This window comes from Rutilus rutilus (genome assembly GCF_951802725.1).
Source record: "Rutilus rutilus genome assembly, chromosome: 8".
NCBI lineage: Eukaryota > Metazoa > Chordata > Actinopteri > Cypriniformes > Leuciscidae > Rutilus > Rutilus rutilus.
In genome coordinates this window covers 47,363,371-47,380,232 of record NC_140222.1, presented here as the reverse complement: position 1 = coordinate 47,380,232, position 16,862 = coordinate 47,363,371, and the positions used below count along the sequence as shown (strand labels likewise).

General features: G+C 39.2%; 1 long non-coding RNA gene across 1 annotated transcript; it reads left to right on the top strand.

Moving 5' to 3' along the window:
• The first annotated feature begins 14,998 nt into the window (after positions 1-14,998).
• On the top strand, positions 14,999-16,598 carry LOC311294603. The gene is made up of 3 exons (XR_014628089.1): positions 14,999-15,192; positions 15,645-15,690; positions 16,546-16,598. It is a non-coding gene; the product is annotated as an uncharacterized lncRNA (long non-coding RNA).
• The last annotated feature ends 264 nt before the right edge of the window (positions 16,599-16,862 follow it).

Below are 16,862 nucleotides of genomic sequence, written 5' to 3'. Positions count from 1 at the left end.
CTATAATCTGGACGTCCGCTGACATCCAGAAACAGTCAATAAATGACGTGAATAAAGATGTCCAATCTGGCCATAATCTAAACGTCCACTGACAGCCAGAACTAGTCCAGAAAAGACGTTCATACTGACTATAATCTGAACGTCCGTTGACATCCAGAAACAGTCCATAAATGACGTGAATAAAGATGTCCAATCTGGCCATAATCTAAACGTCCACTGACAGCCAGAACTAGTTCAGAAAAGACGTTCATACTGACTATAATCTGAACGTCCGTTGACATCCAGAAACAGTCCATAAATGACGTGAATAAAGATGTCCAATCTGGCCATAATCTAAACGTCCACTGACAGCCAGAACTAGTTCAGAAAAGACGTTCATACTGACTATAATCTGAACGTCCGTTGACATCCAGAAACAGTCTATAAATGACGTGAATAAAGATGTCCAATATGGCCATAATCTAAACGTCCACTGACAGCCAGAACTAGTTCAGAAAAGACGTTCATACTGACTATAATCTGGACGTCCGTTGACATCCAGAAACAGTCCATAAATGACGTGAATAAAGATGTCCAATCTGGCCATAATCTAAACGTCCACTGACAGCCAGAACTAGTTCAGAAAAGACGTTCATACTGACTATAATCTGGACGTCCGTTGACATCCAGAAACAGTCCATAAATGACGTGAATAAAGATGTCCAATCTGGCCATAATCTAAACGTCCACTGACAGCCAGAACTAGTTCAGAAAAGACGTTCATACTGGCTATAATCTGGACGTCCGTTGACATCCAGAAACAGTCCATAAATGACGTGAATAAAGATGTCCAATCTGGCCATAATCTAAACGTCCACTGACAGCCAGAACTAGTTCAGAAAAGACGTTCATACTGACTATAATCTGGACGTCCGCTGACATCCAGAAACAGTCAATAAATGACGTGAATAAAGATGTCCAATCTGGCCATAATCTAAACGTCCACTGACAGCCAGAACTAGTTCAGAAAAGACGTTCATACTGGCTATAATCTGGACGTCCGCTGACATCCAGAAACAGTCCATAAATGACGTGAATAAAGATGTCCAATCTGGCCATAATCTAAACGTCCACTGACAGCCAGAACTAGTTCAGAAAAGACGTTCATACTGACTATAATCTGGACGTCCGCTGACATCCAGAAACAGTCAATAAATGACGTGAATAAAGATGTCCAATCTGGCCATAATCTAAACGTCCACTGACAGCCAGAACTAGTTCAGAAAAGACGTTCATACTGACTATAATCTGGACGTCCGTTGACATCCAGAAACAGTCCATAAATGACGTGAATAAAGATGTCCAATCCAGCCATAATCTAAACGTCCACTGACAGCCAGAACTAGTTCAGAAAAGACGTTCATACTGGCTATAATCTGGACGTCCGTTGACATCCAGAAACAGTCCATAAATGACGTGAATAAAGATGTCCAATCTGGCCATAATCTAAACGTCCACTGACAGCCAGAACTAGTCCAGAAAAGACGTTCATACTGACTATAATCTGGACGTCCGTTGACATCCAGAAACAGTCTATAAATGACGTGAATAAAGATGTCCAATCTGGCCATAATCTAAACGTCCACTGACAGCCAGAACTAGTTCAGAAAAGACGTTCATACTGACTATAATCTGGACGTCCGCTGACATCCAGAAACAGTCAATAAATGACGTGAATAAAGATGTCCAATCTGGCCATAATCTAAACGTCCACTGACAGCCAGAACTAGTTCAGAAAAGACGTTCATACTGGCTATAATCTGGACGTCCGTTGACATCCAGAAACAGTCCATAAATGACGTGAATAAAGATGTCCAATCCGGCCATAATCTAAACGTCCACTGACAGCCAGAACTAGTCCAGAAAAGACGTTCATACTGACTATAATCTGGACGTCCGCTGACATCCAGAAACAGTCCATAAATGACGTGAATAAAGATGTCCAATCTGGCCATAATCTAAACGTCCACTGACAGCCAGAACTAGTTCAGAAAAGACGTTCATACTGACTATAATCTGGACGTCCGTTGACATCCAGAAACAGTCCATAAATGACGTGAATAAAGATGTCCAATCTGGCCATAATCTAAACGTCCACTGACAGCCAGAACTAGTTCAGAAAAGACGTTCATACTGACTATAATCTGGACGTCCGTTGACATCCAGAAACAGTCCATAAATGACGTGAATAAAGATGTCCAATATGGCCATAATCTAAACGTCCACTGACAGCCAGAACTAGTTCAGAAAAGACGTTCATACTGACTATAATCTGGACGTCCGCTGACATCCAGAAACAGTCAATAAATGACGTGAATAAAGATGTCCAATCCGGCCATAATCTAAACGTCCACTGACAGCCAGAACTAGTCCAGAAAAGACGTTCATACTGACTATAATCTGAACGTCCGTTGACATCCAGAAACAGTCCATAAATGACGTGAATAAAGATGTCCAATCTGGCCATAATCTAAACGTCCACTGACAGCCAGAACTAGTTCAGAAAAGACGTTCATACTGACTATAATCTGGACGTCCGCTGACATCCAGAAACAGTCAATAAATGACGTGAATAAAGATGTCCAATCTGGCCATAATCTAAACGTCCACTGACAGCCAGAACTAGTTCAGAAAAGACGTTCATACTGGCTATAATCTGGACGTCCGTTGACATCCAGAAACAGTCCATAAATGACGTGAATAAAGATGTCCAATCCGGCCATAATCTAAACGTCCACTGACAGCCAGAACTAGTCCAGAAAAGACGTTCATACTGACTATAATCTGGACGTCCGCTGACATCCAGAAACAGTCCATAAATGACGTGAATAAAGATGTCCAATCTGGCCATAATCTAAACGTCCACTGACAGCCAGAACTAGTTCAGAAAAGACGTTCATACTGACTATAATCTGGACGTCCGTTGACATCCAGAAACAGTCCATAAATGACGTGAATAAAGATGTCCAATCTGGCCATAATCTAAACGTCCACTGACAGCCAGAACTAGTTCAGAAAAGACGTTCATACTGACTATAATCTGGACGTCCGTTGACATCCAGAAACAGTCCATAAATGACGTGAATAAAGATGTCCAATATGGCCATAATCTAAACGTCCACTGACAGCCAGAACTAGTTCAGAAAAGACGTTCATACTGACTATAATCTGGACGTCCGCTGACATCCAGAAACAGTCAATAAATGACGTGAATAAAGATGTCCAATCCGGCCATAATCTAAACGTCCACTGACAGCCAGAACTAGTCCAGAAAAGACGTTCATACTGACTATAATCTGAACGTCCGTTGACATCCAGAAACAGTCCATAAATGACGTGAATAAAGATGTCCAATCTGGCCATAATCTAAACGTCCACTGACAGCCAGAACTAGTTCAGAAAAGACGTTCATACTGACTATAATCTGGACGTCCGTTGACATCCAGAAACAGTCCATAAATGACGTGAATAAAGATGTCCAATCTGGCCATAATCTAAACGTCCACTGACAGCCAGAACTAGTTCAGAAAAGACGTTCATACTGACTATAATCTGGACGTCCGTTGACATCCAGAAACAGTCCATAAATGACGTGAATAAAGATGTCCAATATGGCCATAATCTAAACGTCCACTGACAGCCAGAACTAGTTCAGAAAAGACGTTCATACTGACTATAATCTGGACGTCCGTTGACATCCAGAAACAGTCCATAAATGACGTGAATAAAGATGTCCAATCTGGCCATAATCTAAACGTCCACTGACAGCCAGAACTAGTTCAGAAAAGACGTTCATACTGACTATAATCTGGACGTCCGTTGACATCCAGAAACAGTCCATAAATGACGTGAATAAAGATGTCCAATCCGGCCATAATCTAAACGTCCACTGACAGCCAGAACTAGTTCAGAAAAGACGTTCATACTGACTATAATCTGGACGTCCGCTGACATCCAGAAACAGTCCATAAATGACGTGAATAAAGATGTCCAATCTGGCCATAATCTAAACGTCCACTGACAGCCAGAACTAGTCCAGAAAAGACGTTCATACTGACTATAATCTGAACGTCCGTTGACATCCAGAAACAGTCCATAAATGACGTGAATAAAGATGTCCAATCTGGCCATAATCTAAACGTCCACTGACAGCCAGAACTAGTTCAGAAAAGACGTTCATACTGGCTATAATCTGGACGTCCGTTGACATCCAGAAACAGTCCATAAATGACGTGAATAAAGATGTCCAATCCGGCCATAATCTAAACGTCCACTGACAGCCAGAACTAGTCCAGAAAAGACGTTCATACTGACTATAATCTGGACGTCCGCTGACATCCAGAAACAGTCCATAAATGACGTGAATAAAGATGTCCAATCTGGCCATAATCTAAACGTCCACTGACAGCCAGAACTAGTTCAGAAAAGACGTTCATACTGACTATAATCTGGACGTCCGCTGACATCCAGAAACAGTCAATAAATGACGTGAATAAAGATGTCCAATCCGGCCATAATCTAAACGTCCACTGACAGCCAGAACTAGTCCAGAAAAGACGTTCATACTGACTATAATCTGAACGTCCGTTGACATCCAGAAACAGTCCATAAATGACGTGAATAAAGATGTCCAATCTGGCCATAATCTAAACGTCCACTGACAGCCAGAACTAGTTCAGAAAAGACGTTCATACTGACTATAATCTGGACGTCCGTTGACATCCAGAAACAGTCCATAAATGACGTGAATAAAGATGTCCAATCTGGCCATAATCTAAACGTCCACTGACAGCCAGAACTAGTTCAGAAAAGACGTTCATACTGACTATAATCTGGACGTCCGTTGACATCCAGAAACAGTCCATAAATGACGTGAATAAAGATGTCCAATATGGCCATAATCTAAACGTCCACTGACAGCCAGAACTAGTTCAGAAAAGACGTTCATACTGACTATAATCTGGACGTCCGTTGACATCCAGAAACAGTCCATAAATGACGTGAATAAAGATGTCCAATCTGGCCATAATCTAAACGTCCACTGACAGCCAGAACTAGTTCAGAAAAGACGTTCATACTGACTATAATCTGGACGTCCGTTGACATCCAGAAACAGTCCATAAATGACGTGAATAAAGATGTCCAATCCGGCCATAATCTAAACGTCCACTGACAGCCAGAACTAGTTCAGAAAAGACGTTCATACTGACTATAATCTGGACGTCCGCTGACATCCAGAAACAGTCCATAAATGACGTGAATAAAGATGTCCAATCTGGCCATAATCTAAACGTCCACTGACAGCCAGAACTAGTCCAGAAAAGACGTTCATACTGACTATAATCTGAACGTCCGTTGACATCCAGAAACAGTCCATAAATGACGTGAATAAAGATGTCCAATCTGGCCATAATCTAAACGTCCACTGACAGCCAGAACTAGTTCAGAAAAGACGTTCATACTGACTATAATCTGGACGTCCGCTGACATCCAGAAACAGTCAATAAATGACGTGAATAAAGATGTCCAATCTGGCCATAATCTAAACGTCCACTGACAGCCAGAACTAGTTCAGAAAAGACGTTCATACTGGCTATAATCTGGACGTCCGTTGACATCCAGAAACAGTCCATAAATGACGTGAATAAAGATGTCCAATCCGGCCATAATCTAAACGTCCACTGACAGCCAGAACTAGTCCAGAAAAGACGTTCATACTGACTATAATCTGGACGTCCGCTGACATCCAGAAACAGTCCATAAATGACGTGAATAAAGATGTCCAATCTGGCCATAATCTAAACGTCCACTGACAGCCAGAACTAGTTCAGAAAAGACGTTCATACTGACTATAATCTGGACGTCCGCTGACATCCAGAAACAGTCAATAAATGACGTGAATAAAGATGTCCAATCCGGCCATAATCTAAACGTCCACTGACAGCCAGAACTAGTCCAGAAAAGACGTTCATACTGACTATAATCTGAACGTCCGTTGACATCCAGAAACAGTCCATAAATGACGTGAATAAAGATGTCCAATCTGGCCATAATCTAAACGTCCACTGACAGCCAGAACTAGTCCAGAAAAGACGTTCATACTGACTATAATCTGGACGTCCGTTGACATCCAGAAACAGTCCATAAATGACGTGAATAAAGATGTCCAATCTGGCCATAATCTAAACGTCCACTGACAGCCAGAACTAGTTCAGAAAAGACGTTCATACTGACTATAATCTGGACGTCCGTTGACATCCAGAAACAGTCCATAAATGACGTGAATAAAGATGTCCAATCTGGCCATAATCTAAACGTCCACTGACAGCCAGAACTAGTTCAGAAAAGACGTTCATACTGACTATAATCTGGACGTCCGTTGACATCCAGAAACAGTCCATAAATGACGTGAATAAAGATGTCCAATATGGCCATAATCTAAACGTCCACTGACAGCCAGAACTAGTTCAGAAAAGACGTTCATACTGACTATAATCTGGACGTCCGTTGACATCCAGAAACAGTCCATAAATGACGTGAATAAAGATGTCCAATCTGGCCATAATCTAAACGTCCACTGACAGCCAGAACTAGTTCAGAAAAGACGTTCATACTGACTATAATCTGGACGTCCGTTGACATCCAGAAACAGTCCATAAATGACGTGAATAAAGATGTCCAATCCGGCCATAATCTAAACGTCCACTGACAGCCAGAACTAGTTCAGAAAAGACGTTCATACTGACTATAATCTGGACGTCCGCTGACATCCAGAAACAGTCCATAAATGACGTGAATAAAGATGTCCAATCTGGCCATAATCTAAACGTCCACTGACAGCCAGAACTAGTCCAGAAAAGACGTTCATACTGACTATAATCTGAACGTCCGTTGACATCCAGAAACAGTCCATAAATGACGTGAATAAAGATGTCCAATCTGGCCATAATCTAAACGTCCACTGACAGCCAGAACTAGTTCAGAAAAGACGTTCATACTGACTATAATCTGGACGTCCGCTGACATCCAGAAACAGTCAATAAATGACGTGAATAAAGATGTCCAATCCGGCCATAATCTAAACGTCCACTGACAGCCAGAACTAGTCCAGAAAAGACGTTCATACTGACTATAATCTGAACGTCCGTTGACATCCAGAAACAGTCCATAAATGACGTGAATAAAGATGTCCAATCTGGCCATAATCTAAACGTCCACTGACAGCCAGAACTAGTTCAGAAAAGACGTTCATACTGACTATAATCTGGACGTCCGTTGACATCCAGAAACAGTCCATAAATGACGTGAATAAAGATGTCCAATCTGGCCATAATCTAAACGTCCACTGACAGCCAGAACTAGTTCAGAAAAGACGTTCATACTGACTATAATCTGGACGTCCGTTGACATCCAGAAACAGTCTATAAATGACGTGAATAAAGATGTCCAATCTGGCCATAATCTAAACGTCCACTGACAGCCAGAACTAGTTCAGAAAAGACGTTCATACTGACTATAATCTGGACGTCCGTTGACATCCAGAAACAGTCCATAAATGACGTGAATAAAGATGTCCAATCTGGCCATAATCTAAACGTCCACTGACAGCCAGAACTAGTCCAGAAAAGACGTTCATACTGGCTATAATCTGGACGTCCTTTGACATCCAGAAACAGTCCATAAATGACGTGAATAAAGATGTCCAATCTGGCCATAATCTAAACGTCCACTGACAGCCAGAACTAGTTCAGAAAAGACGTTCATACTGACTATAATCTGGACGTCCTTTGACATCCAGAAACAGTCCATAAATGACGTGAATAAAGATGTCCAATCCAGCCATAATCTAAACGTCCACTGACAGCCAGAACTAGTTCAGAAAAGACGTTCATACTGGCTATAATCTGGACGTCCTTTGACATCCAGAAACAGTCCATAAATGACATGAATAAAGATGTTCAATCCAGCCATAATCTAAACGTCCACTGACAGCCAGAACTAGTTCAGAAAAGACGTTCATACTGACTATAATCTGAACGTCCGTTGACATCCAGAAACAGTCTATAAATGACGTGAATAAAGATGTCCAATACGGCCATAATCTAAACGTCCACTGACAGCCAGAACTAGTTCAGAAAAGACGTTCATACTGGCTATAATCTGGACGTCCGTTGACATCCAGAAACAGTCCATAAATGACGTGAATAAAGATGTCCAATCTGGCCATAATCTAAACGTCCACTGACAGCCAGAACTAGTTCAGAAAAGACGTTCATACTGACTATAATCTGGACGTCCTTTGACATCCAGAAACAGTCAATAAATGACGTGAATAAAGATGTCCAATCTGGCCATAATCTAAACGTCCACAGACAGCCAGAACTAGTTCAGAAAAGACGTTCATACTGACTATAATCTGGACGTCCTTTGACATCCAGAAACAGTCAATAAATGACGTGAATAAAGATGTTCAATCCAGCCATAATCTAAACGTCCACTGACAGCCAGAACTAGTTCAGAAAAGACGTTCATACTGACTATAATCTGAACGTCCGTTGACATCCAGAAACAGTCTATAAATGACGTGAATAAAGATGTCCAATACGGCCATAATCTAAACGTCCACTGACAGCCAGAACTAGTTCAGAAAAGACGTTCATACTGGCTATAATCTGGACGTCCGTTGACATCCAGAAACAGTCCATAAATGACGTGAATAAAGATGTCCAATCTGGCCATAATCTAAACGTCCACTGACAGCCAGAACTAGTCCAGAAAAGACGTTTATACTGACTATAATCTGGACGTCCGTTGACATCCAGAAACAGTCCATAAATGACGTGAATAAAGATGTCCAATCTGGCCATAATCTAAACGTCCACTGACAGCCAGAACTAGTCCAGAAAAGACGTTCATACTGGCTATAATCTGGACGTCCTTTGACATCCAGAAACAGTCCATAAATGACGTGAATAAAGATGTCCAATCTGGCCATAATCTAAACGTCCACTGACAGCCAGAACTAGTCCAGAAAAGACGTTCATACTGGCTATAATCTGGACGTCCTTTGACATCCAGAAACAGTCAATAAATGACATGAATAAAGATGTCCAATCTGGCCATAATCTAAACGTCCACTGACAGCCAGAACTAGTTCAGAAAAGACGTTCATACTGGCTATAATCTGGACGTCCGTTGACATCCAGAAACAGTCTATAAATGACGTGAATAAAGATGTCCAATCCAGCCATAATCTAAACGTCCACTGACAGCCAGAACTAGTTCAGAAAAGACGTTCATACTGACTATAATCTGGACGTCCGTTGACATCCAGAAACAGTCTATAAATGACGTGAATAAAGATGTCCAATCTGGCCATAATCTAAACGTCCACTGACAGCCAGAACTAGTTCAGAAAAGACGTTCATACTGACTATAATCTGGACGTCCGTTGACATCCAGAAACAGTCCATAAATGACGTGAATAAAGATGTCCAATCTGGCCATAATCTAAACGTCCACTGACAGCCAGAACTAGTTCAGAAAAGACGTTCATACTGGCTATAATCTGGACGTCCTTTGACATCCAGAAACAGTCCATAAATGACATGAATAAAGATGTTCAATCCAGCCATAATCTAAACGTCCACTGACAGCCAGAACTAGTTCAGAAAAGACGTTCATACTGACTATAATCTGAACGTCCGTTGACATCCAGAAACAGTCTATAAATGACGTGAATAAAGATGTCCAATACGGCCATAATCTAAACGTCCACTGACAGCCAGAACTAGTTCAGAAAAGACGTTCATACTGGCTATAATCTGGACGTCCGTTGACATCCAGAAACAGTCTATAAATGACGTGAATAAAGATGTCCAATCTGGCCATAATCTAAACGTCCACTGACAGCCAGAACTAGTTCAGAAAAGACGTTCATACTGACTATAATCTGGACGTCCGTTGACATCCAGAAACAGTCTATAAATGACGTGAATAAAGATGTCCAATCTGGCCATAATCTAAACGTCCACTGACAGCCAGAACTAGTTCAGAAAAGACGTTCATACTGACTATAATCTGGACGTCCGTTGACATCCAGAAACAGTCCATAAATGACGTGAATAAAGATGTCCAATCTGGCCATAATCTAAACGTCCACTGACAGCCAGAACTAGTCCAGAAAAGACGTTCATACTGGCTATAATCTGGACGTCCGTTGACATCCAGAAACAGTCTATAAATGACGTGAATAAAGATGTCCAATCTGGCCATAATCTAAACGTCCACTGACAGCCAGAACTAGTTCAGAAAAGACGTTCATACTGACTATAATCTGGACGTCCGTTGACATCCAGAAACAGTCTATAAATGACGTGAATAAAGATGTCCAATCTGGCCATAATCTAAACGTCCACTGACAGCCAGAACTAGTTCAGAAAAGACGTTCATACTGACTATAATCTGGACGTCCGTTGACATCCAGAAACAGTCTATAAATGACGTGAATAAAGATGTCCAATCTGGCCATAATCTAAACGTCCACTGACAGCCAGAACTAGTTCAGAAAAGACGTTCATACTGACTATAATCTGGACGTCCGTTGACATCCAGAAACAGTCCATAAATGACGTGAATAAAGATGTCCAATCTGGCCATAATCTAAACGTCCACTGACAGCCAGAACTAGTCCAGAAAAGACGTTCATACTGGCTATAATCTGGACGTCCTTTGACATCCAGAAACAGTCCATAAATGACGTGAATAAAGATGTCCAATCTGGCCATAATCTAAACGTCCACTGACAGCCAGAACTAGTTCAGAAAAGACGTTCATACTGACTATAATCTGGACGTCCTTTGACATCCAGAAACAGTCCATAAATGACGTGAATAAAGATGTCCAATCCAGCCATAATCTAAACGTCCACTGACAGCCAGAACTAGTTCAGAAAAGACGTTCATACTGGCTATAATCTGGACGTCCTTTGACATCCAGAAACAGTCCATAAATGACATGAATAAAGATGTTCAATCCAGCCATAATCTAAACGTCCACTGACAGCCAGAACTAGTTCAGAAAAGACGTTCATACTGACTATAATCTGAACGTCCGTTGACATCCAGAAACAGTCTATAAATGACGTGAATAAAGATGTCCAATACGGCCATAATCTAAACGTCCACTGACAGCCAGAACTAGTTCAGAAAAGACGTTCATACTGGCTATAATCTGGACGTCCGTTGACATCCAGAAACAGTCCATAAATGACGTGAATAAAGATGTCCAATCTGGCCATAATCTAAACGTCCACTGACAGCCAGAACTAGTTCAGAAAAGACGTTCATACTGACTATAATCTGGACGTCCTTTGACATCCAGAAACAGTCAATAAATGACGTGAATAAAGATGTCCAATCTGGCCATAATCTAAACGTCCACAGACAGCCAGAACTAGTTCAGAAAAGACGTTCATACTGACTATAATCTGGACGTCCTTTGACATCCAGAAACAGTCAATAAATGACGTGAATAAAGATGTTCAATCCAGCCATAATCTAAACGTCCACTGACAGCCAGAACTAGTTCAGAAAAGACGTTCATACTGACTATAATCTGAACGTCCGTTGACATCCAGAAACAGTCTATAAATGACGTGAATAAAGATGTCCAATACGGCCATAATCTAAACGTCCACTGACAGCCAGAACTAGTTCAGAAAAGACGTTCATACTGGCTATAATCTGGACGTCCGTTGACATCCAGAAACAGTCCATAAATGACGTGAATAAAGATGTCCAATCTGGCCATAATCTAAACGTCCACTGACAGCCAGAACTAGTCCAGAAAAGACGTTTATACTGACTATAATCTGGACGTCCGTTGACATCCAGAAACAGTCCATAAATGACGTGAATAAAGATGTCCAATCTGGCCATAATCTAAACGTCCACTGACAGCCAGAACTAGTCCAGAAAAGACGTTCATACTGGCTATAATCTGGACGTCCTTTGACATCCAGAAACAGTCCATAAATGACGTGAATAAAGATGTCCAATCTGGCCATAATCTAAACGTCCACTGACAGCCAGAACTAGTCCAGAAAAGACGTTCATACTGGCTATAATCTGGACGTCCTTTGACATCCAGAAACAGTCAATAAATGACATGAATAAAGATGTCCAATCTGGCCATAATCTAAACGTCCACTGACAGCCAGAACTAGTTCAGAAAAGACGTTCATACTGGCTATAATCTGGACGTCCGCTGACATCCAGAAACAGTCCATAAATGACGTGAATAAAGATGTCCAATCCAGCCATAATCTAAACGTCCACTGACAGCCAGAACTAGTTCAGAAAAGACGTTCATACTGACTATAATCTGGACGTCCGTTGACATCCAGAAACAGTCCATAAATGACGTGAATAAAGATGTCCAATCCAGCCATAATCTAAACGTCCACTGACAGCCAGAACTAGTTCAGAAAAGACGTTCATACTGATCTGGACGTCCGTTGAAATCCAGAAACAGTCAATGACTGACAGCCAGAACTAATTCAGAACAAAATGACAAACAAAATCTGTAAATTAATTAACTGACTGTTAATTTACGGACTATATCATTAACTGTTAAATTGATCTTGCTGGTCAGACACCAACAGGGTTCATGATGCACACATGATGCTTTTAAGTCCTCCTGGGAAGTTTGTATTCATGAGGTTTTTATTTTTTTTATTTTTTATTTTTATGTTTTAAATTAATTTATGAAGCCACTGTCAAATTTATCATTAGCCTACAAGTTATATTGTTATACTATAATACTGTCATATTTTGTGCAGGCATTAACTTACTTCATCGTAAATAGAAAAGCCTGACAATGTAAATACCCAAGTATTGTGGTATTCCACAATGTTTCTCACTGACACACTCATAACTCGAGATTGTGGATTAAAGAAAATCCCAAGCTTCCTACTCATATTTTCATCATTGTGGCGGCGTTCATGTGTGTTCAATTTGTAAATACGATCTTTATGATACAGGTATGTTTTGAATGCATCAATAGCTCTAGTTTAGGGACAATCCATACAAACAATCTTTACTAAACAGACTGTCACAGTGAGAAGATTTTTGTTCTTTAGCAATGCTAAAGGCCTAACCACTGCAGTTAACACCATGCTGTTAAATAAAAGTCTGTAGGCAAGTCTTAAGGTTAGGGTTAGGGTTAACCTTAACCCTTAATTTCTAACCCAGACCCGGTTTCACAGACAGGGTTTAGATAAAGCCAGGATTTGTCCTTAGTTCAATTTGGGTATTTAATTATAGCTTTTAAAAATGTGCTTTAGAAAAAAAAGGGTATTATGTTGAAACTTGGGTAACACTTTACAATAATAGTACATGAATAATCATGTACTAATACCTGAATTAATAATTACTTTACTATGAACTAATGATGAGTTAAGACATGTACTAATGAGGAACTAACCTTAACTACGACATGAGTCATATGAATTCCTGCATGAATATACCATCTTAACTACACGTTAGTACATGCTTGTTAATTAATGTATTAGTTAACATTTCGGGTTTAAACTAAATCAAACATGTTCCAGATCAGAAGAAAGATGTACTAAAAGGGCACAATGTAAAATTGTTCATAAATTTGACACCAGCAACTGTCACAAACATCAGTGAATGACACTAGATGTCTTGCAATGTTTACATTTAACCTTACTCATTGAACACACAATGATGCATTCATCATTAAAAACTATTTAATCTCATTCTGTTTTAAGTGATTCCACTGCTGCCATCAAGAGTGAAATACCTACACTAACATGCAGATGCAATTTTCAAAATTAAAATCAGTGTTAGCACAGATGATGGTTATTTATGTGGTTATTTTATGGATTGGTTTACTGTCTTTATATCATAATGCAGTCGGATGTTAGTCAGTTAGGGTTCTTGCTCTTCTTTTGGGACACTAAATGTGTCCATTTTCTAGAGAAAGTTTGAGTTAGTTTACCCCGAAATGTTAATTAATACATTAATTAACAAGCATGTACTAACGTGTAGTTAAGATGGTATATTCATGCAGGAATTCATATGACTCATGTCGTAGTTAAGGTTAGTTCCTCATTAGTACATGTCTTAACTCATCATTAGTTCATAGTAAAGTAATTATTAATTCAGGTATTAGTACATGATAATTCATGTACTATTATTGTAAAGTGTTACCGAAACTTGTATATAATTATGCCAATGTTACCAAAGTGTTGCGTTGGACAGAGGATTAACTCTAAACCAACAGGTTGTGTACCAGTGCCACTCAGGGTGAAAAAGGATGTTGACATTATTAGGCATAAGAGTGTTTCTAAAGGAAAGGTCAAGAATTTGTGAAAGTGTAAAAGGGTCATTATGGGTCACATGAATGTAACTGTCACCACCATGACACCAATTCATTAGATTTTCATATAGATCTACATACAGAATTGTATATGAATATATGCAGTGTTTGCTCTGTTTAATACACTGTTTGCTCTATTAAATTGCGCTTTATAAGAACAGTGGTAAATAAATATTATATATGGTCAGTTACTGTAAGTTCTTACAGTATTTTTTATCTTTCATTTTTATTATTTAATTTTTAATCATGCACTGCAATGAAAAAACAATTTAACCAATTGATTAAATATACAGCCAGCCTACAAATACAACCAAATAAATAGCACATTATATATATATATATATATATATATATATATATATATATATATATATATATATATATTCATATTTTCCTGTAATTGCAATGTTGCCACACTATTGGCTGTCTCTCCTAGCTGTTTTGAGCATGATTGGTTATTCTCTGTTTATTCTGACTGTCATCCAGGAATCTAGCCAATGACAACTAAGCGCGCCTTTACGAGTCAAGTTTGAATAAACGTCAGTTGAGCGAGTCGGTGTTTGCTTTGCTGCTGCGCGGGATCTTCAATATTAGCCTATTCTGTGGGTTTTACATCGTTTAAAACATGGATTATTTTACATCGGACTGCTAAATGTTTATTTTGAGCGAGTTGCTGGGTGTAAATGAAGAACAAACAAGGAAATGGACAAAGAATTTTAACAACGGACATATTGCAATCTACGGAAGGTAAATAACTTTATTTTATACAAATTCTGCTACATCAAGATAAAGTGTATTAAATTGAGAACTTAAACGCGATTAGAACAATATTATTAGTGCATACGGTATTCATGTTACGTGCTGCTAGCATGTGTAACTTCACTTGTCTAACTTAGCCTAGTTTATGATAAAAAATAAAATAAAACTCAGCATGGGAGCTTTACAACGAGTGAACTGAGAATATATATTGTATCTTTAGACAGAAAGGAACTGTCACAGTCTTACTCTAAGAATCTGCAAACTAGGCTTATGAATCTATTGATCGTGGGATGGCTAACCGATCAGTTAAATTAACGAGTCGTAATAATATGTTTTGGAGCTGGTACGTCAATTTAGCAAGCTTTTGCAAATGTCTCCGTTAGTAAGTAAAACAAATAACTAATATTGATGTGTATGTGTGTGTTTCCTTCATGATCCAGGCATTTTGGGAATAAATATTATCCAGCCACACGATGTTCAGATGCGGTGAGTATTGTCATAAAATACACGTGAAATAGAGACAGAACATGTTACTCTGCTCAAATGCACTGGTTCAAACCCTCCAGACAAGCTTTATCTTCTTGAGTTTACAGGCCTAGCTGACCCAAAAATAAATGTCTTTCAAAATGAAAGTATTTTCAAACCTGTATAACTTACTTTTGTGAAACACAAGAATTTTGAGAATAAAACAACTGTATTCGTTGTAACCTATGACAAAAATAAAAGGCATTTTTCAAGATATCTTAATTATGGTTCTACATAAGAATCTCATACAATTTCAACATGAGGGTGAGTAAGCTACATAATGAGATAACTATTTTTTTTTTTTTTTTTTTTTGGATGAGCTGTTCTTTTAAAGGATTAGTTCACCTCAAAGTTGAAAATTGTGTCATCATTTACTCACCCTCAAGTTGTTTCAAACCTGAATGAATTTCTTTCTTCTGCTGAACACAAAGATATTTTGAAGAATGTCTGTAACTTGGGTCCCATTGACTTCCATAGTATTATTTTTTTTGGATAATTGTAATACGTAAAATAGGAAAGAGGCCGCACTATGCATAAACTTTTATTTGCAAAAATGCGTTTCGGCGGGTGCAAACTGATGAAGGCACGCGCCGAAACCTGTTTTTGCAAATAAAAGTTTATGCATAGTGCGGCCTCTTTCCTATTTTACGTATTACAATAATGTATTACCATTTGGTTAGTGTCGCAAAACAGTGTTAATTTTTAGTAAGGGTTCTCCAGATTTATATAACACTTATGGAACATAAAAAAATGGTCCTATGTTACCCGATCAATAATCCTATTAACACACTTTGCTTTTTTTATTTTTTTATTTAGATCAAGCATTGGACTTACGGAGCAGAATAGGCACCAACAGAGAAAAAAGTCCATCACTAGTAAGTATCCACTGCAGTATCTGGTTACACTTTATTTCGATAGTCCACTTTCACTAATATGTCAACTAACTCTCATTAGAGTATTAGTAGGCTGTAGTAGACAGTCAATAGACTGGTAGGTTAAGTTTAGATGGTAGGATTTGGGTTAGGAGAATAAGTTGACTTGTAGTTGCCAAGTAACTTATAGTCAGTAGAATGTCTGTTAGGGGACCAACAAAACAGAGTGTTAGCAAATATTAAGCAGACAGTCTACTAATA